At 45.0% G+C, this 22,827-nt stretch overlaps 1 protein-coding gene and 1 non-coding gene across 6 annotated transcripts in view; both read left to right on the top strand.

Annotated features, from left to right (window-relative positions):
• The window catches only part of LOC126329352 (phosphofurin acidic cluster sorting protein 2), a 668,535-nt gene that overhangs the window by 442,907 nt on the left and 202,801 nt on the right, over window positions 1-22,827 (top strand). The window lies entirely within an intron of this gene.
• Window positions 19,881-19,955, top strand: Trnas-cga (transfer RNA serine (anticodon CGA)). Its single transcript has one exon. It is a non-coding gene; the product is annotated as a tRNA-Ser (tRNA).

Here is a 22,827-nt window from a genome sequence, read left to right as displayed (position 1 = left end):
GCATTTCATGTCGCTTTGCAACGCTACGCCTGTACATTAAATCGACGTGACTGTGTCAAGCACCACACTACTAATACTGTATGCGACCATTATGGGTTCGTTTTTCTTACTTGTCTCTATTAACTTACGTTTCTCGCCACTTACAGCCGGTTGCCATTTATTACACCAATTGGAAGTTTTGTCCGTAGTCTTGGATCATCCTACATTCGCTCAACGACTACGGCTTCCCACACACCACAGACAGCGTCATCAGCAAACAGCCACAGACTGCTGCAGGAGTTACCTTTTTCGCCGGCATTTGTCGCTCTATCTTTCCCCGTCGCAATAATGGAGACAGTGCCCGACAGTTTCAGCGTCCGGTAGGTAGGCGAGGCGCTGGGAGCGGCAATGCATGGTGCTGTCTGCGCGAGACTAACTCGAATATAGTACGGGGCGTGGCCAAAAGGACTTAACGGTTTTGGAATGATATAAAAATTTGTTGAGATTACTTACAGAATCGTTAGATGTGTCATTTTATATAGCAAACAGCTTCAAGCCTGATTCAAGTTGTGCGTCCGTAGCCCATTCCGCCACCAGCTCAGTGCACTGATAAAATGGCTACTTTCACTGATGCGGAACGTTTTGGTTTTAATTAAACGAACTCTGTAGACGTAAGACCTTCAAGCAGGCTTACAATTTGCTCTTGGCACAAGAACTTTGGCGAGACGGGTTGTTCACCGCGACATGCTAAACCACCGTGTATGTTGATAATTATGTCGAATGGGCTAGGGAGAGCTTTGCCAACAGTCCACAGACATCAACGCGACGTGCGTCTCGCGAGACAGGAATTCCACAAAAGACTGTTTGTCGAGTACTGCGTAGACGTTTACACCTGAAACCATACAGATTCACGACGGCACAGAACATTATTGGTACACACGAGGTTACTCTTGTGCAAGTAGGTGTGGAAATGTTACATCACATAGAGGACGACGACAAATTCCTGAACACAATTATCTTCTGCAATGAGTCAACATTTCATATCAACGGCATGGTGAACACCCACAACTGCAGAATGTGGAGCGGCGGAAATCCGTATGCAACCCTGGAACACGTTCGTCAAAGCCCCAATACTAATGTGTTTTGTGCCCTTAGCAAACTGAAAGTGCACGCCCCTTTCTTCTTCATAGAGAAAATAGTTATTGGTATTTTGTTTGTGGATATACTTGAAATCCCTTTAATTCCATACAGCGATGAAAGTTAGAGAGATGGGATGGTCTACTACAAGCAAGACGCTGCACTACCTCGTTTCCTCACGGATGTTATAGATTTCCTCGATGATCTCTTTCCAGGTCTGCAGATTGGCTGTGGAGTGCCAATCGCATGGACGCCTCGCTTCCCAGACTTGGCACTACTGGATTTCTTTCTCTGGGGTTTCATTGAAGATCGTGTGGGTGTTTCTCCCCTGCCAGACAATTTAGCCGACTTGAAAACTCTTAATTACGCTGCCGTTGCACAAGTTACTCCCGATTTGCTGCAACTAGTGTGGGAAGACATTGATTGCCGGTGGGATGTTTGCTGCATCACAAATGGTAGTCACAACGAACCAAAATCATATATCATTCCAATGGTGTAAAGCCCTTTTTGACTCACTCTGTCTTGTGAAAATGTTTTTCGACAGCTGAAGGCGACTGTAAAGATGTCAGCGACATGCTGACGGTAATTGTGGGTCACTATATATTTTTCGAAAAATTACGTAAAACTATTTTTTCTGGCACTGTTATTTCCAGAAATTAGCTGATAGCTACGGACCCACACACGGAATAGTCCTGTTAATGTAATGGGGATCACAATGAAAAACTACTACATGCGCTTAATTGATGTACGACGTGTTGCACGTTATGCTGAACAGCTTTAATCGAATTTATGTTGTGAAAACTTTACTATTATACTAGCTGCTCACTCGGTGATGAATATTTTTTACACTGTTACTACCCATTCCATGCCTTGCAGTATACTTATGCATTTTACTAGCGTTAATACATTCGGTAACAATGTTTCCACTTCATACGTTCATTTCCTTCATCATGAACAGTACACCGCGTGGCAATTCTCTGGAACAAAGGAGATATTACGAAACATTCCTGTTGTGACCTGCCCGTAACGACATATGACGCGTGTCAAGCGTCCAGACACTTCAGATATTTCGCAAGAGAGTAACCTTTCCACTGAAATATAGCGAGCAAATGTCAAAAGCTTCTGAAAATAAATTAAGAATCTTTATCATCTTGATGGCAGTTGTCTAGAGCACCATGGATATCCAAAGTGGGGATACCGATGAACATTTCTCTGTGCCACAACCGCCGAAATCAGCGCTACGTTTAATTGATGAGAGACATTTGGTTAATAAATGGTGCCATATTTGAATACATATTCTTGACTTTAAAGGAAATCCACAGCAGCCTGCAAGTAACATAGATTCCTGAACGTTCCGTATTTTCCCGTTAGTTTCCAGTTTCTGCTGTACAACTGCTACTAAAGGTTGGGGTGCGGTATTGTGTAATCAGTATGGAATATTAATCTGTCTAATCTGGGAAGCGCAGCTTAATCACGGGAACTTTGTCTTCAGTAAAGCAGAAAACTTTGTTACGTCGTCGTCGTATACGGTCCCATGCGCAACGAAATTCGTTGTCATTTAGGTAACAATTGTTTACTTCTAACGAGCAGTTGTGACTCTTGCGGACTGCCATGTAGATATTCTTTACCTACATTAAAATACCTTTACCTACATTGGAAATCACTGAAGATTGATGTAAAGTCGTTATTTGTGCAATTATTTTATTTGTGTATGGATATGGTTATGAAATCAGAAAAATGTCTGCTTGCTTGTATTGTGGTTGTTTTACTGCAAACAGTTTGTAGCCGAAGCGTTTAATTTAATGACGCTTTCACTGTTGTCGAGCATCTTAAAAAAAGGCTGTTAAATTAGTATTTCGTTATTCTCCTTCAGCTCGCAGAAACTTGACAAATTTAACTTCCAGAGAACTGAATATCTTTCTTAGATTCCTCTCCATGTGCAAGCAGATTGCTCTATCTGAACGTCGATGGTAATCACCATATGACTTTCCTAGCGACATCAGTGAATACGAGATCTGTTCAAAAAATTCTGACCGGTTTTGCACCTTTTTTTTGTACACTTACCTTTTCTTATTGTGCATGGTTTCCTTCGAAATACTCTCCTCCACAATTGATACACCGCTCCCAGCGTAGTTTCCACTGGCAAAAGCAGTCTAGGTACGCCTCTTGCTGGATAGCGCGAAGCATTGTTTGCGAATTTCTTTTATCTTGTCTGTCATTGCATATCTTCGTTCTTGCAAGGGGGTTTTCAACTTTGGAAGTAAAAAAAAGTTCCAAAAGCTTTTCACAGATTGAGAGGCGAAGGTGTTTCTGGCCTTGACTCGTGTGCCGTTGGACGAACACGGCGGCAACACGAAGCATTCCAAGATGCCGTGTCGTCATTTCATGACATGATGCGACTGAAATGTTACATTCTTGCGCAGTCTCTCGGAGACCACAATTTCGCTGTCGTTCCTGACGTGAGCGTCGTCGGTAGACGTCGGAGGGCGTCCTGAACGAGGGCCACCTTTAACGTCCGTCCGGCCATTTTTAAACCGTGTGAACCACTCGCAACACCGAGTACGGCGTAAGGGGGGTAGGACGTCAAACGGGCTGACTTGGAGCAGGACAGGCACCAGAGGACATTTTAATTTCCACTGTCAATAGTTTTACAAGTAAATTCATAAAACTTGGTCAGCATGACCAGGAAGCATTCAGGATTCACACTCGTAGCAGCGGAAGTTCAAAAACATAACAATTTTTTTTTACATGTGAAATTTCATCATTTTTTTCACTTACAATTGGCTGCATTTGTTGCTATAGGTACACTTTTCTTCATGAGAGAGAGAGAGAGTTCGATGAATTTTGCACAGTATAAAAACCATACTTACAGGTGTCTGAAGCTCTGGTCTCTACTTAATTTATGAAAAAATGAATGAGCTGTTACAAAAATAGCTCTGAGCACTATGGGACTTAACATTTGAGGTCATCAGCCCCCTAGAACTTAGAACTACTTAAACCTAACTAACCTAAGGACACCACACGCATCCATGGCCGAGGCAGGATTTGAACCTGCGACCGAAGCGGTCACGCGGTTCCAGGCTGAAGCGCCTAGAACCGCTCGGCCACAGCGGCCGGCTGGGCCTGTTCGTGGCTCCATGTAAAACGAATCCATTTTTAGCGCAGATGGACATTAAGACAATGAACTGTTACGTTTTAAACTTTATGTTTAGAAAAAAATCAAATTTTGTAATTAATTATCTCAATTTTTACCACAGTAGATGTGGAAAATTCTAGAGTTTGATACAGCTGTAAGTATGGATTGTATGCTGTGCAAAATTCATCAAAGAAGCTCTTACTTGTGAAGAAAAATGTACCTATGGCAACAAATGCAGCCAACAGTAAGTGAAAAAATGATGAAATTTCATATCTAAAAAAAATTATTTTGCTATGTTTTTGCACTTCCACTGCTACGACTGTGAATCCTGACTCCTTCCTGGTGATGCCGACAAAGTTTTATGAATTTATTTGTAAAAGTATAGACAGTAGAAAATAAAATGTCCTGTGGTGCCTCTCCTGCTCAAAGTCGGCCTGTTTGACGTCCTACCCCCCCTTCCCCTTAAGCGCCCATCAGCCTGGGCTTTCAGCACTATTTGGTACGTCTCTATAAAGGTTTTTTTGAATTTCACGCAAAATGTAATACAGACGCATTCCTCCTCTAACTGTGCCATCTCGAAATCACAAACTGTGCGAAACAACGTTCTGCTTAATACAGCACTGAACAATAACTAATAGACATGAAACAGTGAAACTTCGACCATTTACGCATTAAACAGAGGCGTGTGCAGGCTGTCAAGCGCATTTCGCTCAAACACACCATTGGCGCGAAATTACAAATGTTCCCTAATTTTTTGAGCAGTCCTCGCATAAAAAAATTATGTTAAAGACTTTTGCACTTACATTTACATGATGCACAGAATGTTTCGCTCTCGCCGTAAGCGCTGCGCGGGAAACAATAGACGCGTTGCTGAGACCGTGTGCCCGGTAGCGGCGAACAATACGGGAGCTGCGCGCGGTCTTGGAAAGAAATCTGAGAGAATCGTTCAGCCATTTACGAGCAGCCGCGTTTGCTCACGTAACTCTGCACAAACTGGCAATTTACAAAATCTTTGTCGTGCGTCGACTGACCAGTCCAGATACTTTTGCTGAACATCAGGTTACCGCAGTCTGTGCCCAGTGGAAGAGGGCTATTCTCTGGAGTTTGCCGCGCAGTAAGTATAACACGTATTGTTGGACTGATCGTGTGCAACAACCTGTAACCTCTGCTAGGTTTGCGAACAATATACTGCCAATTTCGCCAGAGAACTAACAATTACGGAAAAGATCAGTGCAACTGTACAGAGCTTGAGTGACAGTAGCTGTCCTGTCCCTCCCTTTTATGGTTTCAGTTGGAACTCGTGGTCAGCTATGTGGGCAGACGGCGCTGACACAGCAGCCTGAAGTGCCAAATGGCACGACGGTTTTGACGGAACTCCTTTCCGAGGGACCTCCAAACTCGGTTGAAATCAGTTACTCACAGTCGCAGCAACGGGCCAGATTGACCGTCATGCGGAGCTCCCATCCTTCTTAGGGAAATAACTATTGGTTCCCCAAAAGCCAGGATCCCGTAAACGAGCAAACTTTTTCAACAAAGTCGCCCTTGTGTACCCGCGGATTTGTCAAACAAGCGCGCACACGTACAAAGTTTGTCAGTTTATCCTCACTTTGAAGTAGACACTGTTCGTGTTCGTATTTTGACAGTAGTGACAACGGCCACAAATACAGACGAAGCAAGTCTGGCATTGACTTCGGCATTCTGTTCGCACTAGAAGAAGGAAAAGAAAAGACGTTGGTTCAGGGAGTGTCTTTAATGAGACGAATGGAGTTACTCGTCCCTCACTCTGAAAAAGAAGACACGCTTATGCGAAAATTTCTTCTCTTCTATTTGTTCTCTGAGGGTTCCTTAAAATACGATAATTTCGAAACATATAGCCCACAGCGTTCGTGCAAGAAGCTGAAAAGTTAGATTTTTTAAATTCCATTACCCTCCCGCTTGTACGAGGGTTGCCCAGTAAGTAATGCACCACATTTTTTTTTTTCAAAAGTTCTTTATTGAACATAATGAGAATTACAAATACGAAAGAATGATGTTTTATCTACACACCGTATTTTTCCACGTAATCTCCATCCCGTTCCCTGGCCTTCCGTCAGCGCGAAACAAGGGCGTGTATTCTCTGTCGGTACCAATCGTTGTGGCGGTGGCAGAGCTGGCGCTTCGCTCTGCGGATCACCGGCCCATCGTCCGTAAAATGTCTTCCACGAGTGCCACCATTCAATGCGTCTGTCATCGCGAGTGACAACATCAGCTCGCCGCAACATGTCATGTGAGAGCCGTGGATGGTCTCCCCGACCACTGCAAATCGTGTAGATCCGTCGAACCGCCTTCTGATGACCTCACCCTCCGTGCCCGGCAACTAACTGTACTTCTGTCGACAGCAGATGCTCCACAGACTGTACACAAGCGTTTGTGAATATTCCCCACAGTTTCTTCCCCTGCAGTGAGAGATTCAGTGACGGCACGTTGCCTGTAACGTACGTCACCTACAGACGCAATTTTGAAACTGTCCTGCAGCTACTCTTATCTGTCGGAAGTGACGAAAAGTTGGCGCGCTCATTCAGGAGACTTCAAATAATACATACGTAACGTTTCGCATACTTAGCAACGTTTTCGGCTGAGGAGAAAAAAAAAAAAAAACATGCAGTGCATTACTTTCTGGGCAACCCTGGTGTGTTATGCGCAGAATTTTGATATCTTCTTAACCTCTTCCTACGTAATGTATCTTTGGGAAAGATTGGGTACGCTATCATTTTGGTAATTGCCATCGCTGTTTATTTCCATTCTTTTATCGTATTTTCCATGGTTGCCGAATCTCACGATGTATGCCGCGAAACGTCGACACGAACCACGTTCGCCATCTTGCCAATTTTTCCGACAGTCAAAATTTCGCGCACACACTTCAAACACAATGTATGCTTTAGAAAACACCTCAAACATAGTAAAGTTTGACAAATTAGTTGATTGTGTACGGTGGCCTTTAGACGAGACACTCTACCAATACTATGGAAGTTACTCACATTGCATTTCAGAAATTCTGTTTTGACTCGGTGATTTTCCATAGACCAGAATATAACAGATAATTCTCATTTTTTTTATAACTAAACGTAGTATCAAAATCTTTTTCGAATAAATGCCCTCCCCACGCGTCCCCGCCATAATGTGCTTTGCTCTAGTTCGTAAACTGAAGGGCGAATCCATCGACACACTCGTCACTTAGCTGGTGGAGGGAGCCTGGGTGCGGCCCCTGTCACTGAGTTGCGTGAACTTCGCTCTGTGTGTTACCGGTGCACCACGGTCGTTCATCCGCCGTGCGGGCGTAACTCAGCTTCCAGACCCCCGAGGTAGCGTGTTGTGCGGAACTCTATACGACCACGTGCACAGGTACTGCACTAATGTTGAAAAGATGCGGAAGATCAGGTTCGTAACATCTCTCGTACTAACAAGATTTGGTGGGTGCGACATTCGCAACTGGGGAGGCGTAGTAATTCATTTAGAGAGATTTGCTTTAGTTTTAGTTCTATTTATTCAAAACGACGACCGGTTTTGAGATTTCAAAATCCCGTCCTCAGGTGTATGAACTTATAATATTTGGTAATATCCTGACGCGCCAAAGAAACTAGTGTAGGCATGCGTATTCAAATACAGAGATATATAAACAGGCGGAATACGGCGCTGCGGACGGCAACGCCTATATAAGAAAACAAGTATCTGGCGCAGTTGTTAGATCGGTTACTGCTGCTACAGTGGCAGGTTATCAAGATTTGAGTTAGTTCGAACGTGGTGTTATAGCCGGCGCACGAGCGATGGGACACAGCATCTCCGAGGCAGCGACGAAGTGGGGATTTTTCCGTACTACCATTTCACGAGTGTATATAAAGAATCCGGTAAAACAATAAATTTCGGACATCGCTGCGGCCGGAAAAAGATTCTGCAAGAACGGGACCGACGACGACTGAAAAGACTCGTTCAACGTGACAGAAGTGGAACCCTTCCGCAAATTGCTGCAGATGTCAATGCTAGGCCATCAACAAGAGTCCGCGTGCGAACCATTCAACATCATCGATATGGGCTTTCGGAGCCGAAGGCCCACTCGTCTTTACTTGATGACTGCACCACTCAAAGCTTTACGCCTCGCCTGGGCCCGTCAACACCGACATTGGACTGTTTATGCCCGGAAAATTGTTGGCTTTTGTCGGACGAGTCTCTTTTTAAACTGTATCGAGTGGATGGACATGTACGGGTATGGAGACAACCTCATGAATCCATGGACGCTGCATGTCAGCAAGGAGGCTTTGTAATGTTGTGGGGCATGTGCGCCCCATTATACGTCTAGATACGATTCTGACAGGAAAACACGTAACATTCATGTCCATTGTGCATTCCGACGGACTTGAGCAATTGCAGCAGAACAATGCGACACTCAACACGTCCAGAATTGCTAGAGAGTGGATCCAGGAACACTCTTCTGAGTTTAAACACTTCCTCTGGCCACCAAACTCCCCAGACTTGAACATTATTGAGCATACCTGGGATGCCTTGCAATGTGTTGTTCAGAAGAGATCTCCCCCCCTCCCCCCCCCTCCCCCCCCCCTCCCCCAGTACTCTTACGGATTTATGAACATCCTTGCAGGATTCGTGGTGTCAGTTCCCTACAGCAGTACTTCAGACATTAGTCGAGTTCATGCCACGTCGTGTTGCGGCACTAGTGCGTGCTCGCGAGGGTCCTACACTATATTGGGCAGGTGTACCAGTTTCTTGGCCTCTTCAGTGAACATAACATGCGGTTGGAGCAGTTAGTTTCCGCCGACATGAAATGACTGGAACTCTTGCACTGACTGGGCCGACCGCACTTTGTGTGTTAACAAATACTATAATTTCATACACCTGAAGGTGAGATTTTATAATCTTGTCTTAACACTCAATTGGTATTTCTGTTTCCGCCTCTCACAATTTCTCTAAGGGCCTTGACGTCCCAAAATTCTTACATTTTTTGTGCCGGCTTAAAATAAGTCGTCGCGCAGTCCGTCGATTTGTCTGTTCCGCTGAAGGCTGGAGCCACGGTGACTCACAGCCGTATGATTCATTCCCCGCAGCATCCAAGGTCAGACAGCGAGACACCAGCCTGTAGTACACGAGAGTACATTATAAAGCGGATGTAGTGACGATTACGGTGCAGATCCGATAAAGAGCGTATCAACGGCAATCAGAAGGTCGCACGCTGGTCATACTAGACGGCTCTCCTGTGTCGCTGTGAAAACAAACGGCCAAGCTGCAGCAGGAGCAGCGGTTGCGGCGTATAACTATCCGTTTTGGGGAGGGATGCTTCGAATGTTATCCGTCTTTGCTGGTGATGGTTGTGGCTTGACGAGAATACCTAAGCCGACAATTTTGTCGTAGATCGTCGTCAGGCACGTGGAAAGAGATTTTTCACTAAATACATGGAATGACTCTGATTTCACGAAGAAACAGGATTGTTTGTAAGAACTTTGCACAAATAACACTTTTTTGTTATAGAGTAAGCACAACAGTGACGTTATTTTTCCGGAAATCATTTTGTCCATAAACTAGATTTTAAGGTTCTGTGGACTCGTATTTACAGTGGATTACATAATTCTATAAGATGTAATGGGCAACATCTAACGGGGCATTAAATGATAAACTTCTGTTCCACTCACAACTGATGTCCATGATAATCAGTGTGATATATGTCTCCCTCCCTCCCTCTTTTTCTGTCTCACACGCGAGCGCTATACAACCTTGTATCCGTTGAGGTCTGGGTCAAACTGTATCCGAATATCATAACGAGGAATTTATTGCCGTGATTTACACGTACTATGAACAGAATGTGGTTTTCACTCTGCAGCGATGTGTGCTGTGAAGTTTGGAAGGTAGGGGATGTACTGGTGGAATTGAAGCTGTGAGGACGGGTCGTGAGTCGTGCGTGGATAGCTCAGCTGGTAGGGCACTTGACAGCAAAAGGCAAAGATCGCGGGGTCGAGTCTCGGTGTAGCACACAGTTTTAATTTGCCAGGAAGTTCATCATACTGAGTCAGTTGATGAATACTGCCGGCTGTAGGCTGGTGTGAAAGCCGTCGCACCCCAGACATGGTCGATTAGTAACAAAGCAACGGATGGGGCAGTCCAATCAAGGACACGTATATTCCTTAAGGCGTTTGTGGTGTGACCTGTAATATGGGCTGGTGCATTATCCGCTGGAATGTAGTACACTTGCTATACTGGCCAGTGAAGGGTGTGTTGATGTCGTGGCATCTTAACAGTTGATAGTGAGAGGCAGCCCTCTGACCGGAATTAGCTGCTACGGGTGTATTCTGTGTTGAAAATTCTGAAACTAAGCTCGAATGAAGATGAAATCTTAATGACCGCATCGCACTGACGGCTTTGGTTGTGTTCACAAAAGGTGTTTGCGGTGCGACACTTTCCATTTCCTTTAGTGTGATTACAGCGGAGCCCATTGGCAAAGTCGGTGGTGTTAGTGAATGTTCGGCCGCTACCGAGCGTAGAAGTTAGATCCAGCATTGCTAAGCGTCTGGAGCCGTGTAAATTGCACAACAGACCCGGTATTCGCATCTCTCAGTATTGACATACTTAACATGACCTCGCCGATCACATCCATTGGTCCTAGCTAGTATCTACCTTCGACGTTTTCCGCTGCCAGTTCACACTTCAGCGAGCAAAAACTACTTCTTAATGAGATGATAGACCCCCATATTGGAGGAGAGCACCGTCGACCGCCTACTTCCCACGCCAGCATGCACCTCAGACGACTGTCGTCGGACACGGTTGCTTTTGTATAATTCGTCGGAAAAAATACACCTATTGTGAAAAATCCGAACAATGTTGCGTTCCTGAGGCCTGCATTGACAAGCGACCTCATCTGAATACAGACAAGTATGCGAAACTGATCGTGATTAATAGTTACAATATAAGGCTGTTTTTGTGTCGAGGATTGCAGTATAGTGAGGTGCTAAATTTATAAAAACACGATCTCTGCTTTCGGTATTCCACTGCCTCCTGTAATGCCAAGTCAGTCGTCCGCGTCGAGTGTCGTGCGTTGTCGCGGCGCCGAGACGTCACGGGGTGGTGGAGGGGGGAAGTAGGAGGGGAGGGGAGGAGGCGTCGTAACAGCAGGTGCGGTGCGCGCGCGCCTGCGCCCTGTGTCTCTGCAGCTGCGCCGGGCGCCGCACTGCGCCGCGCTGCCTCCGATCTGCTGGCGACGCGACGCGTCGCGTGATTGACAAGCCGAGCGCACGCCAAATAGGCCGCACGCGACGCGCACATCTCGGCCTGGCATCGCCAGCGCCCTCGGCCGTGCCACGCCGCCAGCTGTAACACAAAATGGAACGAGGACTTGCTTCAAACCAACTTTTTGCTTCGTAAACCTGGTGTTTTTGTTCTTGAGGGGAGGTGCTGTCAGTATTATTAAATCACTCCGTGAGCGCCATTTCTGACACGCACTACGTGCAGAAGATATCCGCCGGCTCGTACCAACACCGACTCAAAGGAAGGCCTGGGCGCTTGTTGGTGACGTCACGTCAGCTAGGCACGGCCAACGCCAGGTCTGTTGCAGGCATAGGTTACTCATAATGGTGGTGTCTCCCTCTCAGACACAGGAAAATGTGAAACTATTGGCGGTAGTTGACCAACAATCATTGTTCTGAGAGATTTCTGCAATCAATTAATTGTGCAATTTATTACACTTCTGAACAAATAGTGTACTCCTGAACTTAAATTTTCACCTGTTTTAAGGATTGACATACAATAACAACTTCATGGACCAGCAGAAACAGAATTCGTACTTCTTTACCTTATTTGTAAATCTGAGGAAGTTACGTTAGTACTGGGTTGGTTTTACAAGAAACTGTGAACTTATTGGTGCTCTTCTTTAGGTATCTTGGTTGGCTATGGCGGTGAGGAGCACTGAATGTTAATGAAGTATCTTGCGATTGTGTTGGGGAGGGGGTGGGGGACAGAAGAATAGGCAAAAGAGGGATACTTGTTTCATCAAAAAAAAATTATCTTATGAAGTTTCTCCTTTCACTTGCAAGAGGGAATATTTATCTTTTCTAATGTGCATTTAAAAAAAGTTTAAGCTCAGCAGTATTTTCGATGTATGAAGCTATTTTGTTTCCTGTTTAGAATTCCTTTCGTTGAAAACGACTGTAATCTATTGACTGGCAACAGTTGGACATTTACACATGTAAATTAGTTCACATTTCCAGTGACGATGTCAAACGAAAATAAATAAATAAATAAATAAATAAATAAATGAAACGAGTTCATTGTAAGGGGGTTGGGGTAAATTTGGATAGCAAAATGGATCAAGTAAATATAGTTATTTGAATGTAAAATTTCCGAAGCTTGCAATGGGGCAAAGCATCTTCTCATATTGATCTACGTTTGTTTCGACAGGATTCAGCAATGCAGAACTATCATCTTCATTTCTAGCTTTACGATAGTAAGAAATTCTTTCATCTAAATAAAACTGCAGAATCCAAAACAATACCAAACATTTTGTCCAAAAATAAGAGATTTATAGTGATAAGCTCCCCCAGGCGTTTCTGCCTGCAGCAGTCCTGGCGTTCGCCGTGCCTAGCTGACGTGACGTCACCAACAAGCGCCGAGGCCTTACTTTGAGTCGGTGTTGCTCGTACCCATTAGTAGTTTGGTCGGTCCAGACTCCGTGAACCCGACACGCAAATTTACGATACCGACTGCACGAATGCGGCACACATCTCGTTTTCTTTAACGAATCCCAACGAAAAAGTACCCAATGAGCGTCAACGTTTACGATCGATCTGAACGTGACGTACATTCCTGTCGCTGAATATACCTGTCAGGAAACCTATCATTAGCAAAGGAGTACGTGTCATCTTGGTGCAGTGTTGTGCGAACCCTGTCATGATATGTCGGTTGCTGGTGGCAGTTGGAGAAGTACACGATTTTTTACATATTCGTGGCACATGTTACTGCGGATACTATAATAAGTGATGCTCGACGCCATATCTCATCGGATATCACCACACGCCAACCTTCGTGCTGAAGCACTCACATTTTTTCGTGGCCAGCGGGTTTTCATTTCGTTAGACAGTTGCGTCGTTCGCTATATACTGACATTTATTATAGCCTCCTCTGAAAATTGTATGGTAGCCAAGACCTATACATACATTGCAGGGTAACTTAAAAAAAAAAAAAATTCGAGTTGCAAAGTTCATCGGGCTGTATTACGAAAGCTTCACAGCTAGCTCAGTTGTCGACCTGTCTCTACAGCAGTGGGATTTGCGACCGCTTTTATACCTTACAGAAAGTAGCTTCACCGCCCCACTAAAGTGCATGATTCCAGTATGTGATTTTAGGTGAACTAGATCTTTGCATGCATACGGTAATAACAAACCATTGCTTGTCTCTTTTTCTGTTCGCCCCCTCAGTCGCTGTAAAATTTGTGGTGGTATGTTCCATCTGTGCTACCAATTCAAAGCAATGAAACGAACTGCCTTCAGTTGGTTGCGTAGAGGGAACATACCCGTACCTCCACGAAAAGCATTACTTTTAGAACGTTTCGATAGCACAGACAAAAATGAAGTAGTTCGTAGAAACCAAGCAGTAGAATAGGTCAAAAATGCTTTTATTTGAGACATTAATAACTGGTCGAGTAACTTAACCTCATAATCAAAAATAGTTCAAATGGCTCTGAGCACTATGGGACTCAACTGCTGTGGTCATTAGTCCCCTAGAACTTAGAACTACTTAAACCTAACTAACCTAAGGACATCACACACATCCATGCCCGAGGCAGGATTCGAATCTGCGACCGTAGCAGTCGCACGGTTCCGGACTGCGCGCCTAGAACCGCGAGACCACCGCGGCCGGCTACCTCATAATCAACAGCACCTTTAAACAGGGCAGAGACAGCTAAGTTAAGAAACAAACAAAAGCCGGCCGCGGTGGTCGAGCTGTTCTAGGCGCTTCAGTCTGGAACCGCGCGACCGCTACGGTCGCAGTTTCGAATCCTGCCTCGGGCATTGATGTGTGTGATGTCCTTAGGTTAGTTAGGTTTAAGTAGTTCTAAGTTCTAGGGGACTGATGACCTCCGATGTTAAGTCCCATAGTGCTTACAGCCATTTGAACCATTTTTTGAACAAACAAACAGGGCAGAAGCTTATTTATGGATGCATCTGTTGGACTCCAAGGAAGACAGGCGGAAGAGAAGTGACATGTAAAGCTGTTTTATCTGAGTGAAGGAAGAATTCTGTATAGAAACAAGTGTAAGGTTCACATAGTAAGAAGTTGAATGCCGAGAGATTACTGCCCTACTAAAATCCAAAATACGGGCCTTCACGGCACGGCGAGGAGCTTGTTTGGTTAATTAGATTAGAAATATTGTGACCAAAACTCTGGAGACAAGAACAACAAATGAATCAGTTTAGCGCTGACGACGACAAAAAACATAAATTTTCATGGAATTACTGAAAGTGAAGAGTTTGAGTTCGTTCTAGCAAACATATTATGTAGGAAATTGTTGCTATAAGTCAATTCTATCCTGGATATTCGATCCGTCTGTAATGACCTCGTTGCTGGCGGGGCTTTAATATTTCTTGGACATTCGGCTGGACTGGTATCGGAAAATCACTTTTCCTACCGTTTATTGAACTTGGCTTAGCAGTGAACAAATGATGGTTTACTCATCAGTTACCGCGAGAAGACGAGATAAGTCTTTCTTCTACCACATAATGAAATTACAACGATAACGTGTTACACATGTAACAGAAAATACAGATGCAAATACTGTGTTAATGTGGAGGTGGCCAGGTAGGTACTTCGACAAAGCTAAGTCATTCTTGGCACATTCCAAGCGCCAGCATAGCTGTTATTTGAACGAATAGCTCTACTTCTGTTCTTGTCCCATCTACGTAGCTCTGAGAAAACAAAATTGGTGATGCTTCTTCGCCAAGAAGCGTGCTGTAAGCGTACCGTAAGATTAACTTCTGCTACTTGCTGTTACTAGTACTATACTCGTATTATCTCGTTTCGGTGGCTGCAACAACATTACGCACAGTAGCTACCGATGTTACCTCAGTTTACGCCGTAGTAACTGACGTAGACTCCTCGTGTCGCGGTCTCCAACAGTTACGCGAAACGTTGGTGAATTATACTCATCTGTGTAGGCAGGTGGCTTCCCGCAGGCTTAGTGATATTAGTCGGAGCAGGCTAAAAGTTGAGCTTGTGACCTCGAGTGCGACTCAGATACCTCACGTCCGTGTAGTGTTTATCTGACTACTCGGTCACTATTCGAGAGTGCCCGGATGCTGCCCTACTTTACGGAGCAGGTCGCTAGTAAGCTCTGTAAGCGGACATAGGTGCAGATGATTTTCTGTCACGTAGGTTCTTGTATCGTCCTCTTAGGTTTAATGGTAGGCGCACCAGCATTTTATTTCTCCGCGCGTAACACTTGCCCGTAACCGTTAGACGCATTCGTACGCTGTTGTTGGTATGTAGCCAATCGTCAGCCAAGATACCTTCTTTCAGAGCTTGTGTGAAAAACCGGTGACACTTTTACTCCCATGACACTAGTTTGTGCGTCGCACAACGGATAGTTCGGGTAGTATGACTTATTCTGTCAAGTTGATCGGTGATTTGTCGTCCGTACTCCAGCTGTTGCGGGCTCGTTGTTGACAAAGGCAGCGGCACTTTTACCTTGTTAGTCAAATGACACTGTCGCGCTGTGGCCAATGGAAAGCCCAGTTGTCGCTAGAGGTCTGTTTCAGGGTGGCTGGTCCGATGGCGCGACCTTTCCTCAATTGCAGTACAAAGTCATGGAACATTTTCTCAGTTCGAATATTATAATCTTTCTTGAGACTGAGAAGCTCGCCCTTTTCTCACATGATATATGCGAGCTATGGACGAAGGGCAACGGGCAGACTCCTTATTTCTAGATTTCCAGGGAGCATTTGACGCGGTGTCCCATTGCAGTACGAGCCATAGAGTAAATATCTCTGGAGTGAGCATTGCGTTCTGCGCATGTTGTCAACATTAAACCAGGATTGTCACGTGTTTTCGGTACTTAGGTGTGCGTGTGTGCTTTCTGCAGCGTTTGAAGTTTATAATATGAAGAATTTTTGTTGTGTTTCACCGTTTGTTGATAGTGTAATAGCGATGGTGAATTACTGTTCTTGCTACGGATACAAAGGAAAAATATGTGAAAGGAGGGATAGCAACTTTTCATGGGTACATACCATGTAGCTCTGATTATAGTTATCATATTAGTAAGAGACACTGTATATGTTTAAAAAATTCGAGACGCCCTATAATTAAGGCTTGATTCTGTAGACCTATTTTCTACGATATTATGAGTATATAATAGATATGGTATAAAAGCCTACAAACAATTGCTTCCTCTCGTAAAATTTGCTAGTGGAACAGGAAAGAGAATGGTTAGTTGTTTCAGTAAATACTATCCTCCATGCATTTATCAGTGACTTGTCGATTATGTATATAGATTACTCAGTCTACTATTTATTTAATAAACTGGGAGCAAGTACTTAAAATGCGTTAAATAAATACCTCAAAGTGTCGCCAGTAAGAAAAATTGTGCTTTAGGTCGCGAAAACGAGAAAATAAATACGCAGAAATACAAGAAAAACGGACGAATTAGCAGGGATATAATCGCTAATGTGTGAGAATTCGGTGTTTTTCGGGCACTTGCAAAAGTACTAGCGTACTGTCAAATCGTTTTACAAGACTATCACTGCAAAAATGTACGCCAGGCTCTGTAATACTATAAAGTGCCGTGTCATACCGAAAAGTAACAAAAATCGAGTGCATCTGAACTGTGACACCTATCGCAAAGAAGCAGAACGTAATATCACTTGCCCTTAAAAGTTACGCAGCTGGTTTGTTCCCGGTATCATATGGATACTGTTAAAATGTCTGCGCAACATATATAAATAATCTACGACACCTACGAAAAGAAGCCGTCTGTATTAGGGATGTAGTGACATTCTAAATACACAGGGCGCTGTAGGGACAAACGCACGACGTCCCGAGATCACGTGACCAGGCCGGCAACGTATGTTGACAACACAAAATCTGTTCTGCGCATGTGAATGCTCACTCCAGACACATTTACTCTATGGTACGAGCATATGAAATAAGTTCAAAGAAATGTGAGTGGCTCGAAGACTTCTTAAGTAATACAGCTCAGTATGTTGTCTTCGACGGCGAGTGTTCTTCAGAGACAAGGAGATGATGGGGAGTGCCGCAGGGGAGTGTGACAGGACAGCTGCTCTTCCCTGTACACATAACTGATGTGGCAGACGGGTGGACAGCAGTGTGCGGCTGTTTGCTGATGATGCCGTGGTGTTTAAACACCTTGGCATAACGTTGCAAAGCGATATGAAATGGAACTAGCATGTGTGGTAGGGAAGACGAATGGTGGACGTAAGTTTATTGGGAGAATTGTAGGACAGAGTGGTTCACCTGTGAAGGAGACTGCTACATGACACTAGTGCGAGCTATTCCTGAGTATTGCTCGAGTGTTTGGGATACGTACCAGGCCGGGCTGGAGGAAGACATCGAAGCAAGATGTGTTACTGGTAGGTTTGAACAAGGCGTAAGTGTTTCGGAGATGCTTCAGGAACTCAAATGGGAATACCTATAGGGAAGGTGACGTTCTTTTCCAGAAGCGCTATCGAGAAAACTTAGAGAACACTCCTTTAAAGCTGACTGCCGAACGATTCTACTGCCGCCAACATACACTGCGCGTGTGGACGACGATGATAAGGTACGAGAAATTAGGGCTCACACGGAGGCTTATACGTAGTTGCTTTCCCCTCGTTCTGCTTTCGAGTGGAACAGAAAGGGGAATGACAGGTAGTGGTACAGGGTGCCCTCCGCCACGCGTCGTACGGTGGCTTGCGGAATACCTTTGTGGATGTAGGTCCCACTGATAATGAGGGAACCGTACAACCAGCGGTCGACAAATCTTCGTCATCCTGCAGAAAATACTTAGCTCTGACAAATACTGCTCCGGTACGATGTGATACTCCAGATTTGTCGAGGAATTCGGTTACTAAGCTTTACAGGCCGTCGAGTAACGTGAGAGATCGATAAACGCGGAGCAGCGGTGACAGTGCAACAGTGTGAGGCGCCGGACTACAAATCTGTCCGTAGTGTGCTGCTCTCGTTGTTTACTTTCCTTATCGTCTTCCACAAAACACTCGTATAATATGATTCTCCAGTTGCTATTGCAGGCTATAACAGCCCCGTTTCAAAACACGGTCCTTTGCAGTGAACAGAAGCAAACAAGCGTCCTGAGCTGTTACGAAGAGCTGACAAACTGGATCACTTCTTGTGTCAATATCACCAAACGGCTAAAGCGCTGAAGTTCCAGTAGCAGTTTGGCCGTCTATCGGCTTCCAGGGGCGGCATCAATTTAATTTTCAGTATTTCGTGTAATTAATGATCGAATTTAAAAACTGAAAATGCTGTCATGATCTGTTCACTAAGGAGTCTAATTTTACGTTAAAAGTTTAACACAGTAAGACAAGTATTACGCTTAGTGACGGTGTGTATATTGAGACAATTCAACAAATGATGTGCAAATTACCCAGACTATATTCATCCATTGCTAGCGACTTGAAACAAACTTTACACACAACTTCAAATTGTCACAAAACTGTTTCTCCCTGACGTCCCACCCAAAATAATTCTTAACTAGCACCTCTATTCGCAACACGTTTTCCACACAGTATTTAAATATAACACTGAATGTACTAGGAAAATTAGATCATTGCACGACACATAGGGTCGGCGAGAAACCAGCTTATCAAAAATATGTTAATAATTATCAGTATGGGCTTGTGTCTTCAGTCATGGAGGTTTTACTTGCTGTGTTAAATGTCTTTTCTGTAAAGCAATCAGACGTTTAAAGCTCTTTCGTTCACTGGAGTTCTTTTCTTTAAACAATCGAGCTTTGGAGGATTACCAGCAGAAAGAAGCAGCTTAGTACACAGCAGATAGAAAAGCAAGGGACCCTACCCCATTCCACGAACAGGCAGGGCAACTGCTTTCTGTTGATTTGTGGAAGCAATATAAACACATTTTACGTTTCCAGAATGAGATTTTCACTCTGCAGCGGAGTGTGCGCTGATATGAAACTTCCTTGCAGATTAAAACTGTGTGCCCGACCGAGACTCGAACTCGGGACCCTTGCCTTTCGCGGGCAAGTGCTCTACCAACTGAGCTACCGAAGCATGACTCACGCCCGGTACTTTACTTCTGCCAGTATCCGTCTCCTACCTTCCAAACTTTACAGAAGCTCTCCTGCGAACCTTGCAGAACTAACACTCCTGAAAGAAAGGATATAGCGGAGACATGGCTTAGCCACAGCCTGGGGGTTGTTTCCAGAATGAGATTTTCACTCTGCAGCGGAGTGTGCGCTGATATGAAACTTCCTGGCAGATTAAAACTGTGCGCCCGACCGAGACTCGAACTCGGGACCTTTGCCTTACGCGGGCAAGTGCTCTATCAACTGAGCTACCGAAGAACAACTCACGTCCGGTACTCACAGCTGTACTTCTGCCAGAAAGCTGTGAGTACCGGGCGTGAGTCGTGCTTCGGTAGCTCAGTTGGTAGAGCACTTGCCCGCGAAAGGCAAAGGTCCCGAGTTCGAATCTCGGTCGGGCACACAGTTTTAATCTGCCAGGAAGTTTCACATTGTACATTGTTCTAACAACTCATAGCACAGTAAGAGTTCACTGCGATAAACGTTTCAGTGAATCGATAGATGAATGTTCATTTCATCATGATCCGTTATTATACCTCGATTATATCTAGCACCGAATGTATCGATACGATGAGTATCGTCATTCTTCGTTTCTAAAAGAACATTGTTCGTTGTAGCGATACATCTTTTTACACAAGGTTAGAACAACAATGAACAAATAGAAAATAAATACAGGGTGGACTTGCTTGATGGCTGGCGCTCTCGTATGATATTCAGCACACTCGTAAAACTTCGGGCGTCGATTATCGGGAAAGAAAAAAGAGCACTCATTCTGCTGTAGCAGCAGTCGCTCCTTGTATGTGTGTAGAATCGTGAAGGATGGTCGAAATCGGTGACTCAGTGGGCGTATACGACGCTTGTAAGTTTCCGCCACTGCACGTACAGTATCTCGCCTACACTGCTGACCCAGAACATTGGCCACTTACTTAGCGCCGTACTGGTCCAACTTCGGTTCGCAGTACAGCGGCGATTCTGCACGGCACGGTTCGACAAGTGCTGTGTAAGTTTCCTCAGGTATTTAGCGCCATACGTCTACGCAAAGTTCGCGCAACTCCCGTAAATTACTGGCCGCCGGTGGTTTGTGGGCGTCCGATAGCGTCCCTGTTGTTACATCCGGTTCGGGTAAGGTGAATTTGGTGGCGACGACATCAACATGTCATGCTCCTAAAACTACTGAAGCACGATTCTGGCCTCGTGACACCTTCCTGCTGGAAGATGCCATCGCTGTCGACGGAGACAGCAAGCATGAAACGATGCAGTTTTGACGTCAAATTTGTTTTACCACACCACAGGCTCCGTGGAAGCACGGGTCACTATCCCTCAAAGCTTAATATAATACCGCTTCTACAGACCTGCGTCCATGGCGCGGAGCATGTTTCGCGCAGACGTTCATCTGGGTGACGGCGTAACAGGACGTGAGCACCGACATGGTGTTATTCCTTCAATCACGTGGCACGTTTCCATTGATCCACGGTGCAATTTCGATGATCGCGTGCCCACTGCGATCGTAATTGACAATGCCGTTGGACAACACTCGAGCACGTAGCAGTTGCATGCTGCGGAGCCAACGTTCAACAGTGTGCGCTAAACTGAGATCTGCAGCCTATTCCCACCCGGCCTGGCTGCCGTTCTCCGCGTTCTGTGATGACACACAACACTTTGCCGCCTAGTCGTGGTTTCACAGTCCTTCAACCACCTTACGTAGATGGTCGTCACTGTAGCACGCAAGTAGTCGATCAGCTTCGCCATTTCTGAGATGCTCATCCCCCAGCTGCGGGGCTACAACAATCAGCCTTTTGTCAAAGTGGCTAATTTCAGTGGATTTCTCCACTTGCAGCCTGTATCTTTGTTGGAATAATTCTCTATTCATTTCCCCTCTGCTTACATACTTTTCTCACGGGGCCTCGTCCTTGCAATGTCTTCAGGCAGCAGCAATCAGTCTGGTTGCTGCCAGTGATCATAACGTTTTGGATCATCACTGAACTGAAAGGATAGTGTGGCAGTATTGGTTGCGAGATCCCAGTCTGGTCTTGTCCCCCCCCCCCCCCCCCCTGGCGGAAGCCATTGTATTTGACGCCAATTTCGCCGGCTTGCGCGACGACTAAGACTTAAATAAATTAATTGGGACGACACTAACAGTGCCCGAACGGAGAAAATACGCGACGCGACCGGCAATTGAGCCCGAGATCTTGCAGTCTAGAAAGACGGCGAGTGTTTATCAGAGGCAACTGTATTGTCAGAAGAGTCCAGGAAGTATGATAGTTCCGCTGTTGTTTTCTACTACATAAATAATCTGGGGGAGAGACTTTCGGGGAAAATGTCGTCATTGAGTGAGCGTAGGGAGATCGGGATGACTGGGACAACGTTTCTAATTGCTATGGTGAGTGGCAGCTAGTTCTAAATTTACGAAAATGTAAGTTAATGGAGGTCAGTAGGAAAAGCAATTCGGCTATTTTGGAGTACAGCATTGGTAATGTGCTGCTTGACACAGTCAAGTCATTTAAATATCTGGGCGTAACATAGCAAAGCGATATGAGATGGAAGGAACGTGTGGGAAGTGTGATAGGGGAAGTGAAAAGTCAACTTCGGTTTATTGGGAGAATTAGAGAAAAGTGTGGTTCGTTTGTAAAGTAGACCGCTGGTGCGACCCACTGTAGAGTACTGCTGCAGTGTTTCTGATCCGGACCAGGTCGGATGAAGGAAGGCATCGAAGCTGCTAGATTAGTTACCGGTAGGTCGTAACAACATAAAAGGATGTCGGAAATGCTTCGGGAACTAAAATGGGAGTCACTGGAAAGAAGACCACGCGTGTTCCTTTCCCGGAACGTTTTTGAGAAAATTTATAGAGCTGACATTTGAAGTTGACTGCAGAACGAATTCACTGCCGCCAACGTACATTTCGCGTAAGGAGCACGAGGATAAGATGCCTCGTATGCAGGCATATACAGGGTGTTACAAAAAGGTATGGCCAAACTTTCAGGATACATTCCTCACACACAAAGAAAGAAAATATAATAAAAGAAAATATAATATGTGGACATGTGTCCGGAAACGCTTGCTTTCCATGTTAGAGCTCATTTTATTACTTCTCTTCAAATCACATTAATCATGGAATGAAAACACACAGCAACAGAACGTACCAGCGTGATTTCAAGCATTTTGTCACAGGAAATGTTCAAAATGTCCTCCGTTAGCGAGGATACGTGCATCCACCCTCCGTCGCATGGAATCCCTGATGCACTGATACAGCCCTGGAGAATGGCGTATTGTGTCA

This window comes from Schistocerca gregaria, chromosome 1 (assembly GCF_023897955.1).
Source record: "Schistocerca gregaria isolate iqSchGreg1 chromosome 1, iqSchGreg1.2, whole genome shotgun sequence".
NCBI lineage: Eukaryota > Metazoa > Arthropoda > Insecta > Orthoptera > Acrididae > Schistocerca > Schistocerca gregaria.
The sequence above is the reverse complement of the archived record's forward strand: the minus strand, read 5'-3'. Positions and strand labels throughout refer to the sequence as shown.